The following is a 12,064-nucleotide window of genomic DNA, read 5'->3' as shown; positions in this document are numbered from 1 at the left end:
CTGCCCATTCAACTACATACTACCCAGTGACTGAATAAGTGCGGACAACGGTGAGCTAGAAATATGCATGGATACAAATAAAACCCACAGAAAGTGCGTGAAGTACCGAAGAAATGCTAACGCTATGAAATACCACGAAGAGAACCAATGCGGCTAAGGATCATGCCAATATTATTCCACTGATTGTCATTACTTCCACCACGACATAGTGCTTCTGCTCACGAAGAAAAGAAGTGTGTGATTTCGTCTCACAGATGTTTTGGCACTTTTCTTTTTTCAGCCGCTGACGTAGGGCAATGGATATGGAAGTGTAGAGCTCGGCACTAGCTGGCAAAATTGGTTTCGATTGTCATGGGGCCCAGTTCAGTGCGGCCCTATCGCAAAAACGCCTTTGTACGTATTGCTGCGTGGGAAGACACAGAGGAAGAGCTATTTACAAGCATATTTACAAGTAAATACGTCGCACTTGCCCAAAAGGAAACAGCTCACGCTAGCCACTAATCGTCATCATCGTCTTTCCACCGCTCGCCCCTTCTTCATCGTAGCTACTGGCCCGTAGCACCACTGCAGGCCTCAAAAGCGCTGTCCTCGTGCAACTTAAGGGCGGGCTCTGAAGCAGTGCAGTAGGCCTTGAGCCTATTGACGTCCACGTCACTGAATGACCATGTGGTGGGTGAAGTGGAACTGAGGGGAGCAATTTCGTTAAACCCCCTGAGTAAAACTAAAGTCAGTGACGTTCCTCCTCGCTTGTCCTTTCCTTCTTCATGTTCCTCGCCGCTCGCCCTTTCCCTCGTCGCTCGCCCTCGCAGTTTGATTGTTCGCTCCGCAGCGCGCCGGCTTCGCCCATAATGTTGTGCAAAGTGAGACATTAAAAGATGTCGTCGGTTGTTTGCGCATGAACTTTTACCTTGTTTAACGCATCTTTATTGTTTGTTGTGCTAGGAGCGATGATGTCTCTCTATGAAAATGGCAAAAGCAGATCATTTTTTTGCTCTTTCTTGGCACAGTACCTGCGTACATGTTTTGTCGTACATGTACATGAAGCGCATGTCGGAGGTATTTGTTTACTCGTATCCTTGTTTCAGTCGCGCTGTTCCACCTCAGTTTAAATGTTTTAAAACTTCGGTTAGGATGCCTGTTTCTAGTCAGAAACCTTTTGTCACTAGTTTAGTGGACAAACTCCTTTTACACGAAGTTTCTAGCACAAAGGTGATAGCTTTTTTTCTCGCGCATGTTGTCCACCGTGTGCTTTTTTTAGCTGCACCAATTTTTTTAAAGATTAGCTATGACAGATATATTCTAACCCATGATGTAAATTATTCGATTAGGCAGCCGTTACTTCTACGACCAATCAAAACGTTCAATTAAATAATTAACGTAGTAACGCTAATTAACTATTAAATAAATGCTTTATGCCAAATCATTCAATCTACGAATTACAGCCGCTCAGTTTGCACGACATATCCATTTGGAACGTATTCTATGAGCGGCACCTATTCCGAAATATTAAATTTCAAATTCTCCGATGAAATTGGCAGTCCAGCAACGTTTTTTGGGAAAGCGCTGTTTTAAGCATGCAAGGACAAGAGCAGCTGGAACACCAGTGCATTTTGACTGATTCTTTGAAAATAATATCTCGGAACTAGTGCTGTACAGACAATTTGTTCCAAGTGGATACGCCGTGCGAACTCAGCGGCTGTAATTTGTAGATTGAAATGTCTGACGTAAAGTAATTATTTGAAAGGTTAATTACCGTAATTACGCTAAATATTCAGTTCAACATTTTGATTTCTCGTAGAAAGGCCGCCTCTTCGAGCAATATTGATCCAGAGTTAAAATTTTGCTATCTGCCATAGGCAATCTTTAAAAAAATTTGGTGCAGTTAAAACAACAACCTGTATACGTACCAGAGCTTTATTTGAGTGCTCTTTCGTCCATGACCAGTGTACATCTAGGCAAAAACACTGTCGCCGCTTGCACGGATCAAGCCACGTCGTACGTTATTTTTGTTGGATTGGTCAGTTTCTTTATTAATGTTTTCTAAAGAAACTTGACTGGCGTGAAATAGCTGCGATGAAATCAAGTTCTCTCAAGTACACGCGAAAAGAGACGCGCTTGCATGTGAGCAGGCTGCGTCGCTGTTTATTCAACAACTCGATATGTTCGTTTTGCTCGAAGTGCGTACGGATGTACTTGCGTCAACCCAATCGACTGCGATGTGTCGAGGTTGCGGAGCTTCACAATTTAATCATCTTAGTGGCCCGATGCCAAAAGTCAGGCGCATGACATATTCCCCTTGAAAACGCGAACGTCATGTAGTAACGTGCGCATTCAACGCGGAGCATCTAAACTGTTCTCGTCATTTCGTCATGACACTTGCATCTCTGCATGCAGTCAAACTGGTCCTACGCCATCATGAGAAATTGGTGCCGCTGGCTGTCAAGCGCAAGCATCACACTGGAACCCGTGCATTATTTGTGAACAAAGCATATGCAAGAACGAAAGTTTCACATAAAAATGGTTTCCATCAATGAGTACTTTTCACCTTTTCTTGGCTCACCTTCCAAGACAGCGTGAGCCAACAAACTCGTGCAACGCTTTATGTTTTCAGCGCCTATCAAATGCATGGACTGACAAAGCTACGTCCTCTCGTCAGTACATCAATGATACAAGTTACGTTTTTATCCCAAAATATGGCAGCACAGAGTCCACACACTCCATAGCTTCATACACTTGTTGACCATAGCGCAATCATCAAAAGAAAACCTGAACGAGCACGTAGAATAGCACCCGTGCAAAAGCTTTCCCATGCTTGAGCTCCCCACTCCGTAAACAAAGCAACAAGCTCCGTACACATACGTTGGCACCTTCAGTACCCCCAAAATCAATCCCTAACAGAAAACACAAAAGAACTGTGTTCTTAAGGTGCGGGTGGTTATGAGACTTAAGAGGAAGCTTTAGCTCAGGCCCAACTCCGACGCGGCCTATTCAAATACATTTAAAAACGCAAAAACGTTTTTTTGAGATAACCCCTGGACCGATCTTAATGAAATTTGTTGCATTTGAGAGAGAAAGTTGAATTCTAGTGACTGTTGGAAGCGGAATTTTGATTTAGGGCTTGAATTTTGTTAAAAAGATTTCCAAAACTTCTAAAGTTTGAAAAAAATAGAAGCACGAAGTTTACAAACTAATAGCTCTGCATCAAAAACAGATATCACGATTCTGTAAACATCATCCATTAGACCATTCAAAGCGGACAAATTTGATATGTCATTTTACATCTTACGTGAATTTGTTACGTTATTTACGAGGGTTTTGCAAAAGTTGCAATAACACATTGACACATTTTTTGAGGTTCATGTGTAACATATCTATTTTGTCCGCTTTAGATGTGCTATCAGATACAATTCACAGAATTGCCATATCATATTTTCTTGCTGGGTTACGGAGTTGTGAACTTGATAGTTTCGTTTTCTGAAAATTTGCGATTTTTGCCAATTTTTTATAAAAACATAACAACATAAATCGAAAATTCGAAACCAACAGTCACTAGATTTTAAGTTTTCCTTTTAAATGCAGCAAACCCCGTCATATTTGGTGCAGTGGTTGCCGAGAAAAACGAATTCTCCTTTTACATGTATTTAGCTAGGAGCACCCGAGCTAAAGCTTCCTCTTAAGCAAAATATGTGAAATTCCATGTGAATGCCTCGCCGCGGCAACTCGGCGGACAACTGTCCAATTGGCGACTACGTCAAGACGCGACAAAGACAAAAAATATAGAAATGAGTGCGAAAAATACCACGTGATGGAGCTCAACCACTCGGTGAATATTGGAACTTCTCTCCTGCGTCTACTCATGCTCCTCTTCGGAGCTTAGGTTGCAAGATAAAATTACGTCATGCCCTTTAGGTTACGACGTAGGTCACTGGCGTCACTTGACGGATAATCTGATTGGGCACCGTGTACCGGGAAAGAAGCCGCCCTGAAAGCCCAACATAGCGAGAGGCTGATCACATGAGCACGAGCGCACCAGACGAATACTGTGTGTCAAGGTAGCGGGCGTTGTCCAGACACTGCTGAGTGGTTTGGGATGCCGTCAGTCGAGTACGGGCAAGCGGGCGCGCCCATGATCCGCCAGGGCGATGGCATCGCGCCAATTCGCGCTTGTTGAGGTCGCACGAGGAAGTGCAGTATCAAAGGGGCGAGGCCGGCCCAATAGATAAAATGGGGAATATCCGGATGGGTCGTTCCGAGAAGAACTATAAGAAAATGTAAGATAAGGAAGAGAAACGTCCCAGTCATGGTGGCCCTCCAAACCGCACATGAACAGCATATCCGCGAAGGTATGGTTCAATCGTTCCGTTAGTCGATTTGTTTGAGGCTAGTACAGTGGTCAGCTTGTGTTGAATGGAGCAGGAACGCATGATGTTTCCAATACCTTTCGACGAAAAAGTTACTGCCATGATCAGTAAGCAGCTCTCACGGGACGCCACGAAGCAAGATAATGTCATGCAAGAAAAATTTTTGCGTCGTAATTGACGCAATCACCCAGGAGAGCCCTTAATTACTTGCGAAGGCTACCGATTTGTTCGGAAAGGATGACGTGGAAAAGGGGCCAAGGACATATAATCCAACAGTGAAGAATCTTCCACAGGCACGATGATCGGCTGCAGAGGACCAACCGGTAGCACCCCAGGCGTTTTCCGACGCTGGCCTCACTCTAAGGCAAGCAATACAGCGTCGGTCAGAGCGAGCGCAACCGGGCCAATAGAAGCGGTAGCCGACTCGGTTGTACGTACAAGAAACTTCGAGGTGTCCTGCATTGCGTGCATCACGGTGCTCAACAAGCACAGTCCATCGTAGATGTTTGGGCACAACGAGTAGAAGATCATAACCGCCAGGGATGACGTTCCTTCGGTAGAGAATGCCACAGTGTAGGACATATCAGTGAACAGACAAGCCGTTGGTGAAGAGTGCAGACATTTCATGAGTGCTCGCTGCGATAGATCCTGGTACTGCTCACCGGTGATGTTAGCGGATGTAGACAGACAAAAGTCATCTGTGGTGCTACGGCTGGCGTCGTAGTCTCGTCGGCCGGGTAGCGAGGCAGGCAATCATCGTCCTTGTGGAGACGGCCAGATTTGTAAACGACAGAATACGCATATTTATGTAGGCGTAACGACCAGGCTCTCACGGTCAGCAATGAAATAATTGCGCTCGGAGGTTGACAGCACCCACTGGCGTAAGCGGTAACACGATCGTTTCCGAGCTGGCGCTGTGCTAGTACTCCACCAACTCTGTTGCCGCTGGCATCGAACTTCCGTAGGTGCAGAAGGATAAAAATGGGCCAGACCGAGTGCCGTTGTAAGAAGCGCGATTAGTTGCGAGAACGCAGATGACGCTTTATCCCTCCTTTTGAAAGCGGCCTCTTCCTTCATAAGCTCGGTTAGTGGTCGTGCTGCGGCTGCGAAGTTGTTCGCGAAGCGGCGGAAATACGAGCAAAGTGCGATGAAGCTACGCGCATCCTTTATACACTTCTGAACAGGTAAGTGCGTAAGAGCATTAATTTTTGCTGGATCCTGTTACAATCCGTTCGCATCCACGAGATGTCTACGCAGCTTAATCTGGCGAAGGCCAGAGTGGCACTTGAAGGCGTGGAATTGCAGAGAGGCTTGACGAAAAACGTTTTGGACTGCTGAGAGGTGTTTGAGGTGCTTCGCGAATGTCGTGGAGAATACCACAACGTCGTCCAAGTAGCACAGAGGTGTGAACCATTAGAAGCCATGAAGAATAGTGTCCATCATTCGCTCATATCTGACCGGAGCGTTACACATACCGAATCGCATCGGTTTGAATTGATAAATACCATCGGGTGCTATAGAGGCGGTCTTCACGCGGTCTAGATCATCGACAGTAATCTTCTATCAGCCGGAGCGAAAGTCATTGCTTGGGCAGCCTTGCTGCCTGCAGTATTGTGTAAATAAAATAAATAGCCAGCACAGTGGGAGCATTCAAAGGCGTCATTAGTACGAGGTAGGGAATGTTTCCCTCACAACGCAGTGCCTCATAATCATATTATGGTTTACTGTGAGAAACCCCACACCTTTTATTTTCACTTTACTGCGAAAGTAATATAGCCAATGAAGCGGGAAATCCGGCGAGCGTCCGGTTTTAACATCTGATGTTACCGAAGCCCACGTGACCAAGTGATTCCCGGCCCGTGTTCTCCTGCGGCTCGCACTGCGAAATTCTACGGCGAACAGCCTAGGCGTCGGACGGACTCCGTGGCCCACAGACATAAAAAGACTGCCGAATTACGAAATTGGATTGACTCACATTCAAAAGTGAACTGGCCCATCCGCGAAATCGACTTTGCCCAATTCGAAAATTTTGTTTTCTCACATTCAAAATCGACCTGGCTCACTCGCAAAATTGACTGCCCAATTTGAGCACATGACCAAGTGAAAAGTATATTGGTTTCGCATTCAGTCATACTGATACTGAGTCGCATTTGATCATACTCCTACTGCTTGCTTTCACCTTCAATTCACGTAAAGAGTCAGGTGCCTAAGTAACTTGTTTTATTATTGAGTGGTAACGCTATGAGGTAGTTAAGGTTGAATTTAATTTAAGCTTTACATTACGTGGGAAGGGAATAGGAGGATACCATCAGGACAAAACACTATTCGATGCAGAGTGTATATGGTATATATCTTATTTTGGTCATTGTATACAGTAAGCCACATTTCTTTTTTATTTTTTTCTCAACTGTAAAAGCAGGAAGAATTATTTAACCAATTTTGTAAGCGATAAATTTTGGGCAAGATGTCGAATAAAAAAGTTTGTAGGGTGTTCTTGGCAACATCTAATTTGGTGCTCCTAACTTACTTCCACAGAGTAGAGTTGAGGGCGCATAATATTGAATCAGCAGAAATCATCCGTTGTGATAAAAAATGCTGGAAAATAAGCAATCCACACTAGCCACACAGACTTCACTGAAACCCCGGCATATCCAGACCCACGCGAATACTTTCCCAGTTAACGGACACAGCTTCCGCTGAAAACATGGAAGCAGCAACGCATCGTGCGCGCAGATACCTCGAAGACTTTAATGTGTTGAATTTAGAGCGTGCAGCTCTACAAATGCGACAACGAGAAGATCCGGCTTTTATTGAGGTTTCTCAACTAATAAACTTAGCTAGACATGCCTACAACGCCGCCGCTGCTATCGCCAACTTTGCCCTTGTGCGATTAATGTTCAGAAAATGCTTTGGGTAAACAAGCATGACAATGCGAGCACCCTGTGAAATCATTTTGAGTATACGCAGCCGACACAGGCACAGACGTTCTCGAGAAAGCTCGGCTTTGAACGCCGAAATTGTTAAGCGGGAACGTGACGCAATCTTGCAATGGTGCTGCACAGAACTAGTTTATACTTTTGAGCCTCAAGTTTCATGCAGTAATTAGTAGGGGTAACTGTGGCGCTACTTGCTCTTGGAGGTACAAACAGGGTTATTCAACGGGCATGGGCATAGTGGTTAGTACATGAATTTGCCTACAATTCATAATCTTGGCTTGAAACGGCATTGAAATATTATAAACTCATTATTTCCACAGAGTACGGTCTTATAAATAATAAACATTCATGAAATTATCCGACGGCAACTTTTTAACAGAAGACCTTACACTCTTAGATGAAGTACACCCTTTAGGGTGTATATTTGCTACACAACTATAATCGTCATCTGCAGTGATTGCGATTCCTTTCTTTAAAACACTGCGCTCGCTATTTTCCTGCCGAGAATGCTTTGTCATATTGCCAACGCGCATGCCGTTCGAGCTGGCAGCGTTTAAGCAAGAAAATGCGGACAAGACAGCTTAAGATTCTAGTTCTGCGGCAAGATACGACCCGAGCGGTATAACTTTGTTACACGAGCCTGAGATTTAACCTATTGGGACCGAGGTTAAGTCCACTACAACAATGTGTGAGTCCTTAGAACCATTTGGACCAACGGCTGGATCAGATGCTCCCTTTTATTTTGTTCCTTTATTGTGCTAACTACAGAACACCTAGCAGGAGGAACGAGACACACACGCCTGAGTGCGCCATATATAGAAGATGGCCGAGGCCAATGATGATGTCTTCTCGAGAGCTCACTCGCCTGTAGAAGAGTAGCAGTGTAGCAGCGCCCAAGAAATAGCCTTTGATGCCAAGAGATCGGAAATATACGCCTTTTCAGCTGTTGTAAAGTTGTTGAGAGCAGATAATGATAACGACAGGTTGGCTGGTTTGACGTTGTCTGTCGCCACGACTTCTTCGGGTCCATTGAGGTAGATCGTAATGGTTTTTTTTTCTATGGGCTTAGGTACGTTGAACGTGCAGCCATAGGAACGCGCAATAGGTGGTCGGATGCCTTGACGCCGTACAAACGTGGCACGCATTAGGTATGTCTTTGCCTACAGAAACATTACTTAAGTGTGCAACTTTTCTGGGCCCCGGAAGCAAGCGTGCAAACAGGAAGCGGAACTGCCGAACATGCCTGTCTGAATCGAGGGTGCAAGAGTAGCTGGTGCGAAAAATTCACGGGGCAACCGTAACGTTGTCCCATATGCCAGTTCCGGAGCTGTGGAGCCAAGGTTTTCCTTGAAAGAGGAGTGCAGGCTTAGCACGACGGGCGGAAAGTCTTCCGCCAAGGAAGAACGAGACTGGCTCGCCATCACGGCGGCAGTAGGTTAAAGGCGAAGGCCTTTAACTATTGCATTTGCCGATCGGTGATGCGCAGTAGTGTGGACAACGCGGACGCCACGCAGCCACGTGAGTTCACGGAAGAGATCACATTCAAGTTGTTGGTCGCACTCGGTCGTATCAACGATGGGGCTTTCAACGCACTGGACCAAGCAACTGACAATCTCGCAAGTAGCTGTAGGTGGCGTTATATCAGTGAGGGCAAATGCTTCAAGCCAGCGTATATAACGCTCTGCAGAAGTGAATATGCAGTGAGCATATTCACTTGTGAGCTCACTGTGAATATTCACATTTTCACAGTGAGCATATATATTCAGCCAACGTCGAGTTGTTGACAGCGGGCGAGCGATGTCGTGGTGAATGTGATCGAGACGGTCGTCAGGTGGACGAAGGGAGAGAATTGGCGACTTAGCGTGTAGAATCTCATTGGAGCTTTGACAACCAGACATTTGCAAGGCTAGCGGCGCACTTCAGGATTCACACTCGGCCATACAAAGAGGGTCGTAATTAGACACGGGGCGACACGAAGTCTTCACATAAGTCGGCACGTTCGCCGCGTACCTTGTCAAATTCTTGATGGCGGAGTCGGAATGGCACAAATACGCGTGTTCGAACCCTTGACATGTCGCAAGTAATAGTACCTGAAGAAAGGGGAACGTCGGACATCGCTAATGACGTAGCAGGCGACCGGAGGTCGTGAAACTAGATGTCTAAATCGTGCGCTATGGCAACTTCTTCGAAATGAACTGTGGCAGTGGATACTGCTCTGGTGCGAAAGAAGGCATCTGCGGCTGCGTTGACTAGGCCATCAATGCATCGTATGTACACGGCGAAATTGACGATGAAATTGAGGTGGGGCATCTCTCGCACTGTAGAGATATTGTGATTACCGCGAAAAGCCAACGTCGAAGGCTTGTGACCCATGAGGACGTGAAAGCTTGTTCTTTCCAGCGGGTGTCAGAAATGCCGAAACCCCAAGTATACAGCAAGCAGCACGCGACCGAACGTGCTGTAGCGCGTTCCTGGATGCTTAAGCTTCGGGAAGAAAACGCGGAGTGGATTACAGGAGGTGGAACTGTTATAAGGGCACCGACACCCACAACAAAAGCATCGAGGATAAAACGCATTGGTGTAACATGTAGGGGGTGTACGCCAGGGTGGCATCTTTCAATGCGTTTGTGGCAGCTTGGAAGGAATCTTCGGCGTCGGACGTCCAGGACAGTGCAGACGGCACTTTGGTGGTCGCGAGAAGATCGGCCAGTGGTACTATAATTCGGGCGATGCTGACAAGAAAACGGTGGTGAATCTCCAGCAGGCCAAGGAACTCACGGTGCTTTCGCACTGACGTTAGGCCAGGGAAGTCGCGCAGGCTTGAAGTTGCTTTTCCAATGCCTGATTCCTTCGAGAGTCACGCGGTATCCGAGGAACTGAATGACGTCCTTATCAGAGACACACTTTGCGGGCTTGCTGAGAAAGCCGTGTTTCTGGAGCCGAGAAAATAACAGGCGCAAGTTTTTGTTATTCTGCTCGGAGCAAATACTAGCTACCAGGACGTCTTCGAGGTATGCATGTACGAGGGGAGTCCCCGAGTGACCGCTTTAATAAAGCTATGGGACATTTGAGAAGAATTTCTCATCCCGAATAGCATACGAACGTACCAAATAAGCCCGAATGGTGCCGCAGTTGCAGGGTTTGCGAGATGTGCTGGCTCGGCAGAGATTTGATGGTAGCATTGCAATAAATTGAGCTTGCTGAATAATACTTTTTATACAGGTTGACTGCAAAATCATGAATGTGAGGTAATGGAAAGCGATCAGGAACGGTGCGCGCGTGGAGCGCATGGCAGTCGACGCGCAGGCGCCAATCCCCTGGTTCACGGTTTCGCACGATGTGACGAGCTGAAAACCAACTTCTAGACGTAGGACGGATGATGCCCAGTTACAGTATGTGGTCAAATTACCTCCTTGCGACCGCAAGGTGGTCACCAGAGAGGCTTCATGGGGGGGGGGGGGGGGGGGGGCGGGGTGTCCTATAGGCTGCGTACACAACGTCTTGGAGCTCTTCAACTACCCCACCTCGGACGCTGCGAGATAATGCGCTGAAGGTTGAAGCTAGCCTCCACCTGATTAAACCAGGCTGCAGAATTTTGTGGCGAAAATGACGACTTGTGAATCTCTAGTGGTCGTTGGTCTCGTCGTGGCCTTGCCCATGTCGTCGTGCTCGCCGTACAATCACATCCGGGTCACCACGTTATAGGGATCGAGGTAAGCTCTATTCCAACAATGTGTGAGTCAGCGAGCGAAAACCCTCAGTACCGTTGGCAGCGACGGCAGCAGCACAAGCTTTTTTTTTATTCTTCTTGCCTTGTTTACGAGAAAGCTGTTAGGGCTACGGATTCATAGATTTTTCTGTTGCGTATGCAGGAACTGTGGGCTCATCCCAGTAGCGCAATAACGGTCCGACCCGCCGCGGAAGTAAAGCAGGCTTCAAACCCTCCGTCAACTTGCAAAAATAAGTTGGGTATCTTGGATCTAAACAGAACCCGTACCAGATATTACGCTGATAAGAACAAATACAATGCTTTGACCCGCGTCGGCCACGTCTAAATTCGTAGCGCCCTTTCTGTCGGCGTTGCAAGCGCTTTTGCATCTACATTCCTTTCCTTCCGCTCTCCCGTGGCGGTGGTCCGTCGACACGTCATGCGTGTATAGTTTCCATCGGCTTCTCGAGAATGTATCTAAATGTCACGGTAAACAACTATTGTTTCTGTGTCACCTCTTTGTCATGTAACAGCTTCGCTGGTCATCCACCTTCAAGAGGGGAGTGGCTCATTATTTTTTTCTAGCGTCGCAGCTCGTGGCTCGAGGTTCGAGACACACGCGCTGGAGTGTGCCATATATAAAAGGCGGCCATCATCATCATCATCATCATCATCACCATCATCAGACTGGTTAAGCCAAATGCAGGGCAAATACCTCTCCCATACTTCTCCAAAAAAATGTGGCCATGTCGTCCATGCCAACTTCTTAATCTCATCCACTCACCCAACTTTCCGCCGCCCCCCTGCTACGCTTCTCTTCCCTTAGAATCCAGTTCGTGACCCTTAATGACCGCCAGTTATCTTCCCTCCTCATTACATGTCCTGCCCATGCACATTCCTTTTTCTTGATTTCAACTAAGATGTCATTAACTCGTGTTTGCTCCCTCATCTAATATACTCTTTTCTTATCCCTGAACGTTACACCCATCATTCTTCTTTCCATACCTCGTTGCGCCGTCCTCAATTCAAGTAGAACCCTTTTCGTAAGCCTACAAGTT

The 12,064-nt window shown here is 46.6% G+C and overlaps 1 non-coding gene across 1 annotated transcript; it reads right to left on the bottom strand.

Moving 5' to 3' along the window:
- Positions 1-11,169: 11,169 nt before the first annotated feature.
- Positions 11,170-11,354, bottom strand: LOC126523790 (U2 spliceosomal RNA). Its single transcript, XR_007597782.1, has one exon. It is a non-coding gene; the product is annotated as a U2 spliceosomal RNA (small nuclear RNA).
- Positions 11,355-12,064: the final 710 nt, after the last annotated feature.

Source organism: Dermacentor andersoni, chromosome 6, assembly GCF_023375885.2.
Source record: "Dermacentor andersoni chromosome 6, qqDerAnde1_hic_scaffold, whole genome shotgun sequence".
In the NCBI taxonomy this organism is placed as follows: Eukaryota; Metazoa; Arthropoda; class Arachnida; order Ixodida; family Ixodidae; genus Dermacentor; species Dermacentor andersoni.
This window is presented reverse-complemented; position numbering and strand designations above follow the sequence as displayed.